Source organism: Capsicum annuum, chromosome 1 (genome assembly GCF_002878395.1).
Source record: "Capsicum annuum cultivar UCD-10X-F1 chromosome 1, UCD10Xv1.1, whole genome shotgun sequence".
In the NCBI taxonomy this organism is placed as follows: Eukaryota; Viridiplantae; Streptophyta; class Magnoliopsida; order Solanales; family Solanaceae; genus Capsicum; species Capsicum annuum.
In genome coordinates, this window is record NC_061111.1 from 103,694,507 (window position 1) to 103,710,660 (window position 16,154).

A 16,154-nucleotide genomic window follows, 5' to 3' on the forward strand; every position below is an offset into this window, starting at 1 on the left:
TAATATTACGAACCCAAGAGAATATTCCACTCTTGGAACCTTAAAATTACACACAATGCTTACCTATCTCTTACGAAGATACAAGGTCAGAATCCACCTCCCAAGCATCACATTTCCAAGCCATGAGATCAACAAGAGTGATTCCACACTCTCTATGCCTAATTTTAGTTTTGGTGCCTCAAGGAGAGATGACTTGTTTTTATTTTTGTTTCAAGACTTACAACATCGTGAATAATCTAAGTCTAAAAGCGCTATAATGTTCTATTTATACCAGGTTACAAATAAAATACAAAATATCCAAAATGCCCTTTTAAGAACTAGGCTCCCTTCAAGTGTATTTAGGGGCTGCCTTGTTTTGTTAAAAGGCTCCTCTTTACACTCCAAGTGTGAGATTAGGGTCGGTTTGGGGTGTTTTAAGTCTTTCACTCGCACGCTCCAAGCCCCGGGTTCATTACATTCTCACATGTGTCCATCTTTGTGGTCGTACTTGTATCAAGAAGCAACCTACTATCCATAAACATTATCAAGCACATTTATGTCTGTCATCACCACCACAATTTGTACTTTGATATCCTTTTCTTGAGGAGTAGACTCACGTTTTAAAAATTTACAAAATTGAGCAATAAGTCTAATCTTACAACAGATAAAGCATGGTCATTTTTCTTAAACTTGTTAATTGTGTATTTGGTTATTTCCATTATTAATATTCTTAGGAGGTTTACCATTATTTTTTTTGAATTTATTCTTCTTATGCTTAAACGAAGTAGTTTTGTTCATATCGGGAGCAACATTATTTGAAGTAGTTGAATTTACTTTCGGTGCTTTGTCGTTCCTTTTTCTTTGCAAAGGTGAATGTTGGCCCATAAACTATTTTTTGATGGGGGTTTGCATTATCAACACCTCAAGAGATAATTTATTTTATTTGTGGCACATAGTTTTTTGAATCTCCTTCCAATAAAGTAAAAGTTTATCTATAATCCAATAATAAAAAGGTTATCACCAATTTTGGCTTCATCGAACTTGAGCACTCTAGCATTCATTGTAATGTCCTAATCTTGGTTTGATATTGATTTGTTGTCCACCATTTAATATGAATAAAACATTCTAGTGGCATACGTTTTTACTCTAGCCTCATCGATATCATACTTACTCTGCAATGCTTTTCAAATTTTCCTTGCACTAGAGTATATTCTATCATAAAAATCATAAAAGTTATCAGATTCACAATTAAAAAGAAAATACCAACACTTGTAGGAGTCAACATCATATTTTTGAACTTTTCCTTAAAGAGAAATAAGTCCATCATCATTAATGGAAGAATTTTCTTCTTTATTTGGATTCTTCTCTCTTAACACATAAGAAATATTAAGAGTACTTGAGTAAAAAGTTCTTTAGTCTTTCAACTCTTGTAACGAGTACCATTGAACTGAAATGATTTGTTAAGATATCTCTCTTGACATTTGCGGGTTATCAATTGTTGTCATTGAATCTTCATAAAATTGTTGGCGAAAATTACAACAATTGTAATTGAAAAAAAATGAACAAAATAAATTTATCTTCTTCTTGGATGGGACGTGGATATGTCTCTCGACAAGGAGCTTCAAACAAACTGCAACAAATATTTCTCACTAATTCAATGGCATTCTTCTTGACTTGTCCCCTTAAGGATACAACAGTCTACTCACAAAGTATAACTCAACAAACTTTGGATAAGAGATTAGTTCGAAGCTACACAAAAAAACATCTCCCTTCAACTAAATAAACTCTTATTTTTACTAGCTTTTAAGCACTCAATATTTTCTTCTTCTCAGAAAAATAATGCAAGACAACAACTATTATAGATGTGAAAACTCTTCCTTGCATTAATCAAAAGAATAAGTGAAAAACAAGAGGGGAGATCAATGGCCTAGAGGTTATAAGAGTTACAAGTCATAAAGTGATAGAATATGAATGAATAAGGAGTTGGAGGTGGCATGTATTTCAAGGAAAATTCTCGCCGAATGCAGCCACCACGAACCAAGAATCCATAACAATTCAGAGATGTCATGTGCAGCAAAGTAACACCATATTTCTTAGCTTTAAAACGATAAATCCATCATTGTAATACAGGACATAATGACACCAAAGTGTGTGGAGTATATAGCTTCAACGAAGAAGTAATTGGCCAAACGTTAAGGTGCAGCAAAATGCTATTTTCTAAAATAAGACAAACAACAAAATCAATAATTAGTCATAGTACAAATTGCACTTTAATATAAGTTGATGTTTAAATGGTCAAAACCAACCACTTTTCTATGAATCACAGCAATAATCCAACAAATACTTGGATCCGTTAACATTGTATGAATCAGAAAAAATCAATTCTGGACAAAAACTGATAATTACGAATGCATCAAATCCAAACGTGTTTGGCAAATTTAATCTCTAAACTAAATCTAATTAATGAAAATTTTTTCATTCCTCAATCAAAAGACAACATAAGATCTGTTATCATTATATTTTTTTAAAATTTACTATTCAACAGTAGTGCAATCTGTGTGTAAATTAACTCAACCAACCAAGTTATCCTCATTGCTTTAAGCCATGACCACTATTAATTTAGATCATTAAAATGATGAACGCTGATACTACTTCATGAAGGCCAATAGTTCATTGGATGATATATCTTAACGATTAGGAAATACAATTCAAGGTTGGTAGCATCTGAAACCCCACTAACTTACACTATATAAAATTTGGATCAGATATGATATATAACAAGAATTACTAATACCATGCATTATGCACACGAAGCAAAGGTGTCCATACTGCAATCTTGTCTCCATAGAAGTGCAGTGTCAAAAAGATATAACTTAGGACATGTACATAAAATGTTATCTCCAAATGACAATGTTGTACTTGTTACCAGTATTGATTTTGCAGGCTATTTCAGTTTCCTAGAAGCAGTGTCATTAGAGCAAGGTCATGAAAATAAGTTTTCATACCTTTTTTTTATTGTAGAGCCAAGTAATCTATTATGCAATTAAGAATTGTCAATCTTTATTGTGTAAATAATATGTGCTGAAGGTGAGATTTTTATTGTAGAGCCAAGTAATCTATTATGCAATTAAGAATTGTCAATCTTCATTGTGTAAATAATATGTGCTGAAAGTGAGATCAAAGAAGCAGAGAAGGTGAAAACTCAACAAATAAAACAGACTTAACTCCAAAAAAATCTAGTAAAAAGTGACACAGTATATAATACCAGAGGGGTCTTCTTTTGGATTCTTAGTACGAGGAGACTCTTAATTATCCTTTTCAACTGCGTCTTTTCTTTATAGGATTGCTTTGAATATTTTCTCTAGCTAGTAAGGTGCTTTAGCAGTAGGTTTTTATAAGATAATAATATGTGAATGTTGGTGACCATGTGTAAAATTATATTTTTTAAAAAAACATAGAAAGGAATTACTTTTTGAAATTAGAAAAAAGAACTAGAACTCTTTGCTTTTGTGAAATAAGAAATTAAACTAAACTATGTATTAACAGTCGAAAATGAAAAGAAAGTTCTATTTTATGCTTACAAAAAGTTAAACACAATGAAATGAATTTATAACACAATAAGAATAAGTATTATTAAAAGTTATACTACTTCCAAAATCCAAAGAACCTAATGAAATGAAGGGTGTAAAAGTCTTCCCAAAAGAGTAAGTCGTAAAAATGCACGTGCTCTTCAAGTCAGAGAGTAAGTAATCTTTTCTATGATTATTATACTTTTGTATTATGCTTGATTTCTTAAATTCCTTGAAAACTGTTATTCTCAGAGTTTCAGGCCAAGCCTGTACGTTTAGTTCTTTCACTTCATCAGAATTAAGATTACAGGAAATCAAATGTTCACTTATGCTTTGAAGAAACAACAAGTGATCCTTCCAAACTGCCAACGGTGATTCAATGGCAAGTGGTGGAAAATTGAATTTATTAATCCAAGATTCATACACACATACTCCTTCATTATCCAAATTTCCGTGAAATCTATTGCTGGATCAATTTCACAACCTAGATAGGGGTAACAAATCAATGTTAGCCGACCATTTGAGACTACAAGGCCATAACACTTCCTATCTTTGGAATGACAAGTATCAGGTATTTTGATTTTTTGAAAAGTCTTAGAACTCAAGTCAAAACAAAGAATCACAACTCTTTTAGCATTTCCAAACCAATGAGAGGCTCCTTTGTAAAATAACTTGGCACAAGGATACCAATGAACATAAGGAAATTGTTGATCTACATGTTCTATCTCTCTCCATGAATCGATGCTCAATTCATAAACCTCAGCTCTTCATTCTAGCATAGTAAAGTAGTAAAAAGGAGGTTCCCCACGAACTTCTGCAAGCCTAACAATCTTGTAGTCATTTGCAATCGAGTCAAAAGCAAATGCAATACCATTAATGGAATGATGGAATCCTAGTGGACTATCAAAAGGGCTACGTTGGACTAGCCTATAATTTCTAGTAGCTGGATTAAATAACACTGTGGTTGATTTATCTGTTAAAAGAATTAAACCACAGCAAGGGCCCATGAATCTATGAAAAATACAGGAGTGGAAGTCAAATATGGCACATCTAGATCTGGAGCTTAAGATGTGGCAATCAAAAATTTATGAGCACCCGTGGTAACTCTAAATAAAGGATATTCTTGCTGCATGTGACCCAGCAAAAAATAATTATAGCACCAATTTAGTCTCTCTTTAAAATAACCACAGTAAAGTTTCCCACAAAATTAGCAAGGAGGATATGGTTAGGCTGACTGTGCTCTACTAACCTGATATTGGGCACCTTGTTCGTTAGAACCACCACTAGCCTAAGAACGATGGTCACCCAATGTATTAGGATAGGGAGAACTAGAAGACGAATAAGAATTACCCCAGTTTGTCTTCTTGGACCGCTGTCTCTCGCACTATTCTGCTGACCCTTACCCTCCTCTAAATAACTAAACTTCTTATTCTACATCTCTCCAATCTTTACTTATCTCATTTTTTCATCCTCAACCTATTGTATATAAACCACAAGCTATAGATATCCATGTCATTATATAAAACTACAGCCTTACACTTTAACACCAAGTCATGAGACAACCTAGAAGCAAACTTCCTCATCTTGGATATCTGTCTATACACCAACTCTTGAGCTTAATGAGAAAGTTTCTGAAATTTCAATGCATACTCTTTTACACTCATCTTACCCTAGTTCAAATTAACAAACCCCTCTGCCTTAGCTACCCTTATATCCTGGGGAAAAAAAGTAGTCAAGAAAGGAATTCAAATACTTATCCCATAATGTTGGTTTTTCACAATTACTCCTCAACAGCTCCCACTCCTTATAACACTGATAAGCTATATCTTTTAGCTGATATAAAGAAAACTCTAAACCTTTAGAATCAGTAGTATACATCACTCTAAAAATCTTCTTCATCTTATCCATAAATCCTTAAGAATCCTCCTCAACCTTTGATCCTATGAAGGATAGGGGATTCAACCTCATAAATTAGCAACTCAAGTGAACTTAAATAAAGGATCAACAGAACCAACATAATTCGACTAATGACACTGAGATTTCACCAATTGAGTAAGAAAATAAATAGATCGGTGGAACTTTGCATTAGAGATGTCCCCCTGAAGAGGTTGATCATAAGTATTACCACCCGAAGATGCCCGAGGAGGACTAGTACGGAAAGGTAGACTCCACGCCGAGTAGCAAAATTATGAGTAGGGACCCTAGACCAGCTTTCCACTCCACACACAGGGCGAGCCCCCTCCACATTGTCCTCAGGTAGAACAGAGTTCACGACAGTGTTTCTATGAATATCATATCTTTGGAGAGGCATGATCTAAAATGTGAAGAAGCCAAGACTTATAGAAGTTTCATAACAATAAAATTTATAGCCCAAAAATAGAATACAATAAAGGGAAACATTCCTAAATTCCTTATAGCCTCCTCATTATAATTATGGAGCGCTACACACACATAAAAAGGACTCTACTTGACATGGCTTTGTGGGCACACAACCACTCTAAATCGTGCTCTGATACTAAGCTTGTCATGACCCAAACCAGGTCCTAGCCATTACGGGTATCTATAGTCCACTATTGATCGGATACCACCCCTTATCCCAAATTCATATGCACAATATTAATAATAATAAAAACATTGTGGAAGCAAACTAAATATAAATAAGAAGATGAAAGAATGACATATTTTAGAGTAAAAATAATAACCAACCAATATCTGTCCACAATAGCCCCTAAAACTAGCATACCAAATAGGTCGGGAAATGCCCCCGACCATGATAAAAATAATTCAAAAATTCTGGTTAAAATTAAAACAAAAATTAGAAATTATAAGGCCTTTCGAAGGATGAAGGCTCACCACTTTACAACTGATACATGAACTTGGGAATCCACCTAATGCTACATAGGGGTAAAAGAAGTATCTTCAACCCTATATTATTAAATAATGTAGCATCCTAGGATGGTGATTAAGATAAGCACTGACACGTAACTCAAGATGGGGATAAAATAATCCCATGTACAAAACCAAACTAAACCATATAAACACATTGTATATATAATTGTATAAGCTGCTGGGACAAGGAACAATATTTAAGTATGAGATTTAAGAACATTAACCTGAACTACGTAGATCTATTTATCCTAAGGGCACCTACCAGCTATATATGTTATTTTTCCTTGTTAAAAGGAACCTAGTGCGTGTTTCCCACACGAACCAGAGAAATTAAAAGAAGGGAAAAATCGACCCAGGCTCTAACCATTCAAAAATGTAAATATATAGTGTTACCCATGCTCATGGTCATAAAGACCCCCATGCTGAAAAATGTGGTTTTCTAAATTGTTCCCCTCGGGACCCTACCTTCCATGGTGAGATACATAACCCTTGAATGATGAATGATGAGAATTTAAAGTTTGGCACTCAGATGATGAATGCACAGTGAAAACCTTGAATGTTCTTAGGCTTTATTTTTTAGAGTGAAATAAGGGGATTTGATCTTTGAAAACTAATGGAAATCAGACTATTTTATGTTTTAAAGTTATGATAAAATGGAAAAGCCCTTCCTCCTAAGTGAATAAAAACAAACTAATGAAAATTTCTCCTTGCTATGGTACACTAATATCATGGAGACAATCCTCTGTGACACACCAATATCGTAGAGGGTAGCCTCCGTGACATACATATAACTAGAGGCTCACTACCTTAAAGTTTCACAGTTGCCTCGAACCCTTTACAAAATTCAAAAACTTTTTTAATTACCCTTTTAACATTCCTAAACAAAATTCAAGTAAAATATCGATATTATGATCGTGGGAAGGTCAAAAATAAAATGATCAAAATATGTAAGGGTCTTAAAATCATGTCCAAATTACATATATGTATATTTATAAGAATGTAATTTCCATAAATAGGTCTAGACGGACTTAAACTGGTATATGTACACATAGGTATATCAATATAAATCATTCTTCATCCTTTTTGGGTACCAACAAAATCATCCACCATCCTTATCTGGTATCAATATCATTATCATAATGTCGTATGACCTTCTAGGGTATCAATATCATCATCATTTCCTCTGACCTTGCTGGGTATCATCATATCATTAACTTGTTCTCCAGCCTTGCCAGGTATCAACATATTATCATCGTAGTTGGAATGACCCTTCCAGCCATTTTTTATATTTTCTACTTATTTTAATCATTAGAGATTTTTAATAGAGGCCCCAAATCATTTATAACTTTCTAAAATTGATATCTTGATTACCAGGAAGTATATTCTTTTAGAGTCAATTAACAGTTTAGAAGTCTTCGTTGGTTCCAAATAACCATCGGGTAAAAATATCAGTAAAATAATCTCGAATGCAAATTTTGACTATGCTAGTGGCTTTAAAATATTTATTATAGGCTAATTATACCTTTTGTTTGTTACTCAATTCACCCGAGCTCATTTTGACCTATTGGTCAAAAAGTTAAAAAATTAAAAATTCAGGCCTGCGCCACATATTTGGTCAAAATAACCTAGGTTGAAAAACACAACTTTTCTAATGCATTCGAAACATTGAAATTATTATGGTTACACAGATCATATGCCTATATTAGTTTCCAAATGAATCTCAAAGCATTGGCCAAAATTTGAATTTTTTTTCAAGTTTTAGCTGATACCTAATGCATGGTAAGGATATCGCGATTGCACAAGCTTGAATGGTGATCACCCTACCACAATCATACACTATGTATGGCGATCGTGACATATCTTTCCCTAGAAAGGGTATTTAAAGGTCTTTTAAGTCGTGTTTTGCTCACATTTCTCTTTTCCTATAGACCATGAAACCCCAAAATGGTATGGTAAACTCAAATTGATTCTTGAGAGTGTCATGAAAGATTTATTAACATATATTTTCATAATTAACATTGGATTAAAGGTGCGAATCCGTCATTTTCATGCTTGAATTTCTTAAATTCTTGATCAAAATCCCAAATAGCATGAGGGCTTGATTTTATCTCAAATATGCATAATTTTCACCTATTCCTTGAGGGTTATGATTCTTGGATGGTGTATGAACTTTGTGTTGACCTAGGAAATGTTTTTTTATGTATGTGGGGCCCACTTAGAGTTTTTAGTGTTGTTTTTGGATCCAAAGCACAATGATGCAATATGGATATTGATTTACTTGTAATGATGTGTAGAATGTATTTTTGATAGCTTGTCACCTTGAAGAAGCTTTTCAAAAAGGAAAAGGGAAAGTTTAGCAGATTGTTGAGCATTCATTGGATTTGAGATAAGCTAGGTTTATCCCTTATTAAATTGAGCTATGTCATAGTGTAATTGTGATATCTTTTAAGATTGGGATAGGTTTTAAGTGGTGGATTTATGAGATGCAAGATTTGGGTTAGTTGGACCATTTAGGCTATGTGAATTTTTGAGTTGAAAGTCTTGACTCGTTCCCCTTTATCTTAGGCAGAATAAATTGGTATCATAGCATATGTTTCACCAGTATTGTTGGTACAAGAGCAAGTTCCTAGCAGAGTCATATGGATTGGAACATTGACATCTATTTCCTATCTTTGGGAGGCTATGGAACATTTTTAGAAGTCCACTTCTTTTTCTCATATCATTCCAAGAGCCTGAGTTGGTTTGTAGAATATTCTCTTGACCTACTCTTATATAAAAAATCTAGGATACATGCTACCGCTACATGAGATAAGTGTCAAAAAACCTATCCCAGTGAATCTACACGTATTATTCAATATGAATGACCTAAATATCATGGACAATATCGAGACATATCCCCATCTCGGCTAGGATAGGACACCTTTCCTAAACCTATTCCTAGACCTGACTAGAGGTTTTTCTACTAAAAGCAGTGGTAGGCCAGGCACAAGCCTAAGCTTCATCAGGGTTTATTTCTTCAGTAGTTCTAGAGATGTATTTCTTCTATAATTTTGGAACTCAAGGATCTGTGGTTCAAATGTTTGGCATGAAAACACTTGTCAAAACTGAGTGTGTAAAACTAAGGAGCATTTATCAAAGGGATATAATCAAGGAAATAGAGAAACCAAAGGTCAAGTCAGCTGGCAAGGATGAAGAAATTTGCAAACTTTAAGAGAAAATTTAACATCTCTCCAATGAAAGCCTATATTACAATAACACGCTTAAAGCTAAGAATATTGAACTGAGGAAGAAGAGGTCAATCCCAATATAGGAGGTCCTAAGGTTAAATGTAGAGATAAGGCATCTAAAAAAAACCTTTTCCTACTCTTTCAAACACTTCCCAGTCCTTCACTTGTATTCCTTCCTAATTCCTATGGCTTTTTTTTAGTATTTAACATACGCACTGCTTTGATACTTACCCTACTTATAAATGAATCTTTGCTTTATGTTACATTTGTTATCTTTAAATTGTAAAGTTATTATTCATGTTAGTGTTCCCCAATGGCCAGGAGTTAAGTAATTTTTACTTAATTTACTTTAGGTTTACTGTTCTTACTTTTCCATGATGCCAAAAAAGGGAATACTAAGTTCATGTAGTAGGGAGACACTAGGTGCTTGGTGAATTAAGCTACAGATTTCAATGACTTATTCATAGGGGAAAGTATTGACATGTTGAATGTCGATAAAAAGAGGGAAGGAAGTAATGTGCCAAGTATGAATAGTAAGTAACAATGACAAGGGAAGTAATTGTATTTCATGCTACAAACGACAACAAGGTTCCAGGTCCCTATGTTGAATGATGGAGGAAGAAGCATGATAATAGGGGGAACATTCTTCTTTAGGTGGTAATCACACTAATTAAATATGATGAATATTCACTGATGCTCATATTGTATGGTTTGGTTTGTCATTATAAAAAATAAGAAAAATTGTTATACGTAGTTTTGATGATGAGTAGCTAAAGTACAAGGGACCAGGTCCCTCGATATGTAAGATACAGTACAGCTAGCATGCGTGCTCTGCAATATTTTGTTTACTTGTGTAACAAACTTACAAGCAATATTTGTATTAATTAGGACAACTGGTCTAATAATCTTTCAAGCCATAATCATCAATCAGCTATAAAAATAGAGAGATGTCTCTACATTAAATGAGTCTTTTGCACAAATATAAAGTGTGAAGAAAGGCAGTAAAAACCTCATTTTTCAAGACTCCTCAAGAACAACTCATATTCTTATCTTTGTGATTTGCTTAAAGAGTGAGTGAGTGTTCTTGAGTACTAAACTTTAAATGAACTACTCTTGATATAAGAGTAGTATTTTTGTTTATATAAGAGAGTGCTTTTGTAGAGATGCCTAAGTTTAACACTGATTAGAGCTAATCATTGAAGAGAGAATCCTTGGTAGAGTTACCAAGATGAGCTTGTAGTAGAGTTGCTACTAGAACAAGGATCCTAGAGGTAGGCCTAAATCAAGATTATAATCATGAGGTTGATTATAGTGGATTTCTTTGGTGCTTGTGAGGGCAAGTCATGGTTTCTCCCTACTTGGATTTCCATGTTAAATTCTTTTGCATTTATTCTTTACGCACTATATTTAGTTTTCTTGCACTCTATTATTTGTTTCTGTGATTGATTATGACAGATCGGGTCCCTCACTCTGTGGAGAAACCCCTAAGGTTTATAACAGATTACACCATATTTTAGTTGAATTTGTCTACTCTTTTTTTATGGAGAGGTTTTGTGGATTCCAGACCAGCTGAATTTTTTTCTTTGTCATGGACTCAGTTCTCTAAGATGTTCTTGGAGAAGTATTTGCCTTGCAACCCCAATGTTCAATTGAGGGATCAGTTCTTTAGATTGGAGTGGGGCTCCATGACAATTGTAGAGTCTGAGATGGTTTGTTAATTTATTAAAGGGTTTAGGTTTTCTATTCCATGTCTTCTCAGAGTAGGTATCCTTTGCGTCCATCCATCCAGCCTCAAAGTCATCCTGGTCGACCTATTCTTGCATCCCCTCAGATAACTGATGGGGTTCATTCTAGTGCTAGAGTTCACCCTAGTAAGGGCAATGATCAGTCTTTGAAGGGTTTATTTTCTGGTCTATCTAGATGTGGTGGTCATTCCAAGTCAGCCAAATTTATTAGTTCTAGTTTTACCCATCTTTCCTATTTTACTTATTGACTTCTTGGTCATTATTCACGGGATAGCCTTAATAGTGGGGCGGTGTTTTTCAGCTCAGGTTGCTACCTTAATTTGAATAGTTTATCCTATGGGTAGAGGTGATTCTCATGGTCATAGGGGTGGTTCTTATGGTACTCAAGGGAGTTCTCAAATAGGCAGGACAGGAGCTCGGTCAAGTGACCAACCAAGTGACAAATGTGGTCAGTTGTACACAGTATCTGCTATACCCGAGGATTAGACATTGGATACTTTATTTACATGTGTGATTTTGACATGCCACCAATTAGCCCTTGCTTTGTTTGATTTGAGATATATTTATTCTTATATATCTATTTTTTATGCACCACGATTAGAGTTGCTTAGTGATTTATTATCTATGACCTTGTGCGTATCTACTCTCGTGGGTGATTCTTTAGTAGTGGATTGAGTATTAAGATCATGTGTTGAGACTATCAATGATGTTGATACTTATGCTAATCTTATTATTTTGTATATACTGGATTTGATGTGATTCTAGCCTTGGACTGAATATCTCAATATCATGTGGTCATGGATTATTTTGGCAAGACTGTTACCTTGGCCATTCCCGATGTACCACCAATCATATGGCAGGGAGTAGCTAGCCATAGGCCAACAAGGATTATATTTTATGTTCATGCTAGGAGATTTATCTCTAGTGGTTGCAAATCTTATCTCACTTATATTGTGATATTACTATTGAGAGTCCATCGCTTGACTCTGTTATTATTATTTTATTTTTTTGATGTGTTCCCTATCGACTTATATGGTATTCCCTCTATTCGTGAGATTGAGTTTCTATTATCCTTGAGTCTAGCACCCAAACTATTATTGTGTCACCTTATTGTATGGCTCCTGCCGAGCTTAATAAGCTAAATTCTTCACTTTGGGGTGTAGCTGTGTTTTCTTTGAAGGATTTGAGGCTTTGCATGGTTGGAGATTTCATTCTTCGGTCGAAAAATTTAAGGTTTCAGGGGATAGACCCCGTGGTACAAATATACTTCTAGAGTTATTGGATAGAGTCAGGATGATTCAAAATGCATTGAGAGCAACTCAGAGTAGGCAGAAGGCCTATGCAGATTGTTGTCTTCATTCCTTCAAATTTGTAGTTGGTGACCATGTATTCCTCCGTGTATCTCCCATGATGGATGTGATAAAATTTGGGAGAAAGGGTAAGCTCAGTCCTTGATATATTCATTTTAAGACTCTCCACATAGTTGGTGAGGCATCTTATGAGTTAGCTTTACCTCCGTACATTGTTGTTGTTCATTCAATTTTCTAAGTTGCTATGTTACAACGATTTAACTTGATACTTCTTATGTGCTTAGATGGGACCTACTCTAGCGGGATGACCATTTGACCTTTGTTGAGGAGCCTATTCTTATTTTGGCTAGTGATGTGAGACAAATACGTAATAGAACGATTACTATAATTAAGGTTCGGTGGAGGCACCTCCTAGTGAAGGAGGCCACTTGGGTGATCGAGAGCGATATGTGGGCTCGGTATACCAACTTATTTGAGACATTCAGTATTTCCTCATCTTTAATTTTAGGGGACGAAAGTTCCTTTTAGTAGTGGATATTGTAATGAACCTTCTAGTCACTTTTCATATTTCCTAGTAATTTTCATTGTTAGAGCTTTTCCATAGCTGTCCTAAGTCATTTATGACTTGATGGAAAAGATAACTCGATTACCGAGCAATTTATTTAGTTTTTAGAGTCAATTTCCCATTTAGACGTCTTCACTGGTTCCAAATGGCCCATCTAGAAAAAACATGTGTGAAACAATTCCGGATGGAAATTTTAACTACCAGCAGCTCTAGAATATCGATAATTGGCTTGGTAGACCTTTGGTTTGAGTCCCAATTCACCCAAACTCATTTTGACCTATTGGTGGGAAAGTTGGAAAATTGGAAATTTAGGTGTGGGACTAAAATTTTGTTGAAACAACCTCAGATGGAAAATCCAACTTCACCAACGTATCTAGAACATCAAAATTAGTGTGGTTATAGAGTTCATTTCCATCGATTGGAATCCGAATGAGTCCCAAAGCATTGACCAAACTATGAATTTCTTCAAAGTTTTAGTTGATACCTGGTGCAAGGCGAGGATACCACAATCGGAAAAGCTTGAATGGACATCTTCCTACTAGGATCATGGTCCATGGATGGTAATCGCCACATCTCTTTTCCTTGAATGGGTATTTAAAGGAATTTTAGACTGCATTTTGAGCACTTTTCTCTCTTCCGAGAGAACAAGAAACCCTAGTATGGTATTTTGAACTCAAAGTGAATCTTGGGAGATTGATGCAAGTATATTTTTGTGATTTACATAGAATTAAAGGTATGTATCCTTCATTTTCATGCCTGAATTTCTTGAATTCTTGACCAAAACCCCAAGTATCTTGAGGGCTTGATTTAGCCAAAATATGCTTATTTTTCACCTATTTGTTGAGGTTTATCATTCTTTGATGATGTATGAACTTTGGGTTTACCTCAAAAATGAGTTTTCCATAAGCCAAACACACTTGGGGTTTTTGGTGTCATTTTTGGACTGATGTGTGAGCTAATGCTAACATATTTCAGGCTTTTAACTAAGAATACTTGCAAAGTCTTAAGCAACTTTTGTCGTTTTTGATTGTTTTATGTTTAATTTTGCAGAAAAAGCTAATATGTTAGAGAACCAAAAACAATGGAAACAAATGAACTAAAATCTGAAGTAAATAGAGGCAATATATGGTTGACGACATTTGTGATAAGTCATCAGCCCTGTAATAAGCTATCAACTTCATCATCAACCATAGACAAAGAATTGCCCTATGTTGAAAGTTGTGACAATATTTTGTGATAGGTCGTCCAAGAGCTGATAAGCCGTCAAGAATGCTATCAGCCTAAAGCAGCACATGAGAACTTAAGTAGAGACTTAACAACAATTGTGATAAGTCATCAAAAAGCTGATAGAGCATCACCATTTTTTATTAGCGTTAGGCAGCGAGTACCGAAAGCATAAAGGAAGCTAACGACATTTGATATAAGTCGTCAACCTCCTGATAGGCTATCACAAATGACTTCACCTAATTCGAGGAATTTTTGAATTTTATTATTTTGTTTCCATAATTAGGGTAAACTATTTAAAGCCTTGTTTAGGGTTTTTTGAAAGGTTCCGAACCTTGAGTTTTGATACACGATACTTTAATATTTTCTCTCTCAAACTTTTTGGCTTAAAAAGCAATTATTTTGAAGAGAATTTAATCATTATTTTGAGATTTTCTGTTGTGATCTAATTTGAGATTCACTAGTTATTATTGATCTTGTGGTAAGTTTATCTTTCAAAGTATGAATTCATCTAGTTGTTTTGATTATTTCATCATGAGCAGCTAAATTTCTTTAACCGAATTATGGGATCTAGGGGTAGGTCTAAATAAGGTGCTGAGTGTTCAAGATTCAAAAGGTGGTAGGACTCCTTGATAATTCTGGTATTTTAATTACTGTCTGTTGGTTGCAAAAAATAGATAACACCTGTTTTAATTTGCTTAAGGAAGAAATCAAATATAATGAGAAGTAAATTATCAATAGGGACTTGGAAATACTAAACTTCTATTTAATAATCAGCGTTCTAACAAGGTCAGTTAACATGAGGTAAAATGTGGGCAGTTAATATAAATTCCCTAAGTCCAAGAGGATTAGGTAATTAAACGCTTAAGAAGTCGAGAGACATTAAAGCATAACTTCGATAAAGATAACTTTTTGTTCCTACCTATCGTGAGAATCTTGAATCACTATTAGCATCTGTCAAGTACCAAAACCCATAGTGAACATAATTCTTGTTTTCCATAAAGTCTTTATTACAAACATTAAAACTAAAGTAACCAAAATACCCCCATTTTATCTTTTCATATCATTTTTTTGAATTTAACTTGTAGCTTTAGTTTCAAACTAGTTTAATCACCAGAAACATTGTTCCGTGTGGATTTGACCCCAATTCCAAAGTTGGGTAAATATATTGACGATAATTGCCTTGCACTAAATTGACGTGTAAGTTGAGTGTTACCAAAAATGGCGCTGTTGCCGGGGAACAATTTGGTGTATTGAGTTGGTTTGGAATTTTAGCCTACTTTCTTGAATTCAAACTTGTAAATATTTGTTTTTAGTTTACTTTTATTTCTTGTGTTAGGTAGATTTTTATTTTAGTTTACTTACTTCTATGGCATCATGGAATAAACATGATCTTGGTGGTTGGAAATATTATATTGATGATCCATGTCCATAGTGTGATGGACCTTACTTTTGGAAAGGCTGTAGATATGCTCCTCGAAGAGAGATGTGTGAACCATCTCCATCCTATCGGGAGTATGATTGTCCTGTATGTGGTGGTCAAGATGGACATTAGAGTGATTGCCCAAATGCCCCCTCCCCCCATTGTGCTAACCCAAATTCTAGTTCTTCTTATGATTTTGATAGGTCTTTTGGTCAAGAAAAGG

The 16,154-nt window shown here is 34.6% G+C and overlaps 1 pseudogene; it reads right to left on the reverse strand.

Moving 5' to 3' along the window:
- Nucleotides 1–3,566: 3,566 nt before the first annotated feature.
- On the reverse strand, nt 3,567–5,859 carry LOC107857775 (annotated as a pseudogene).
- Between the last annotated feature and the right edge of the window lie 10,295 nt (nt 5,860–16,154).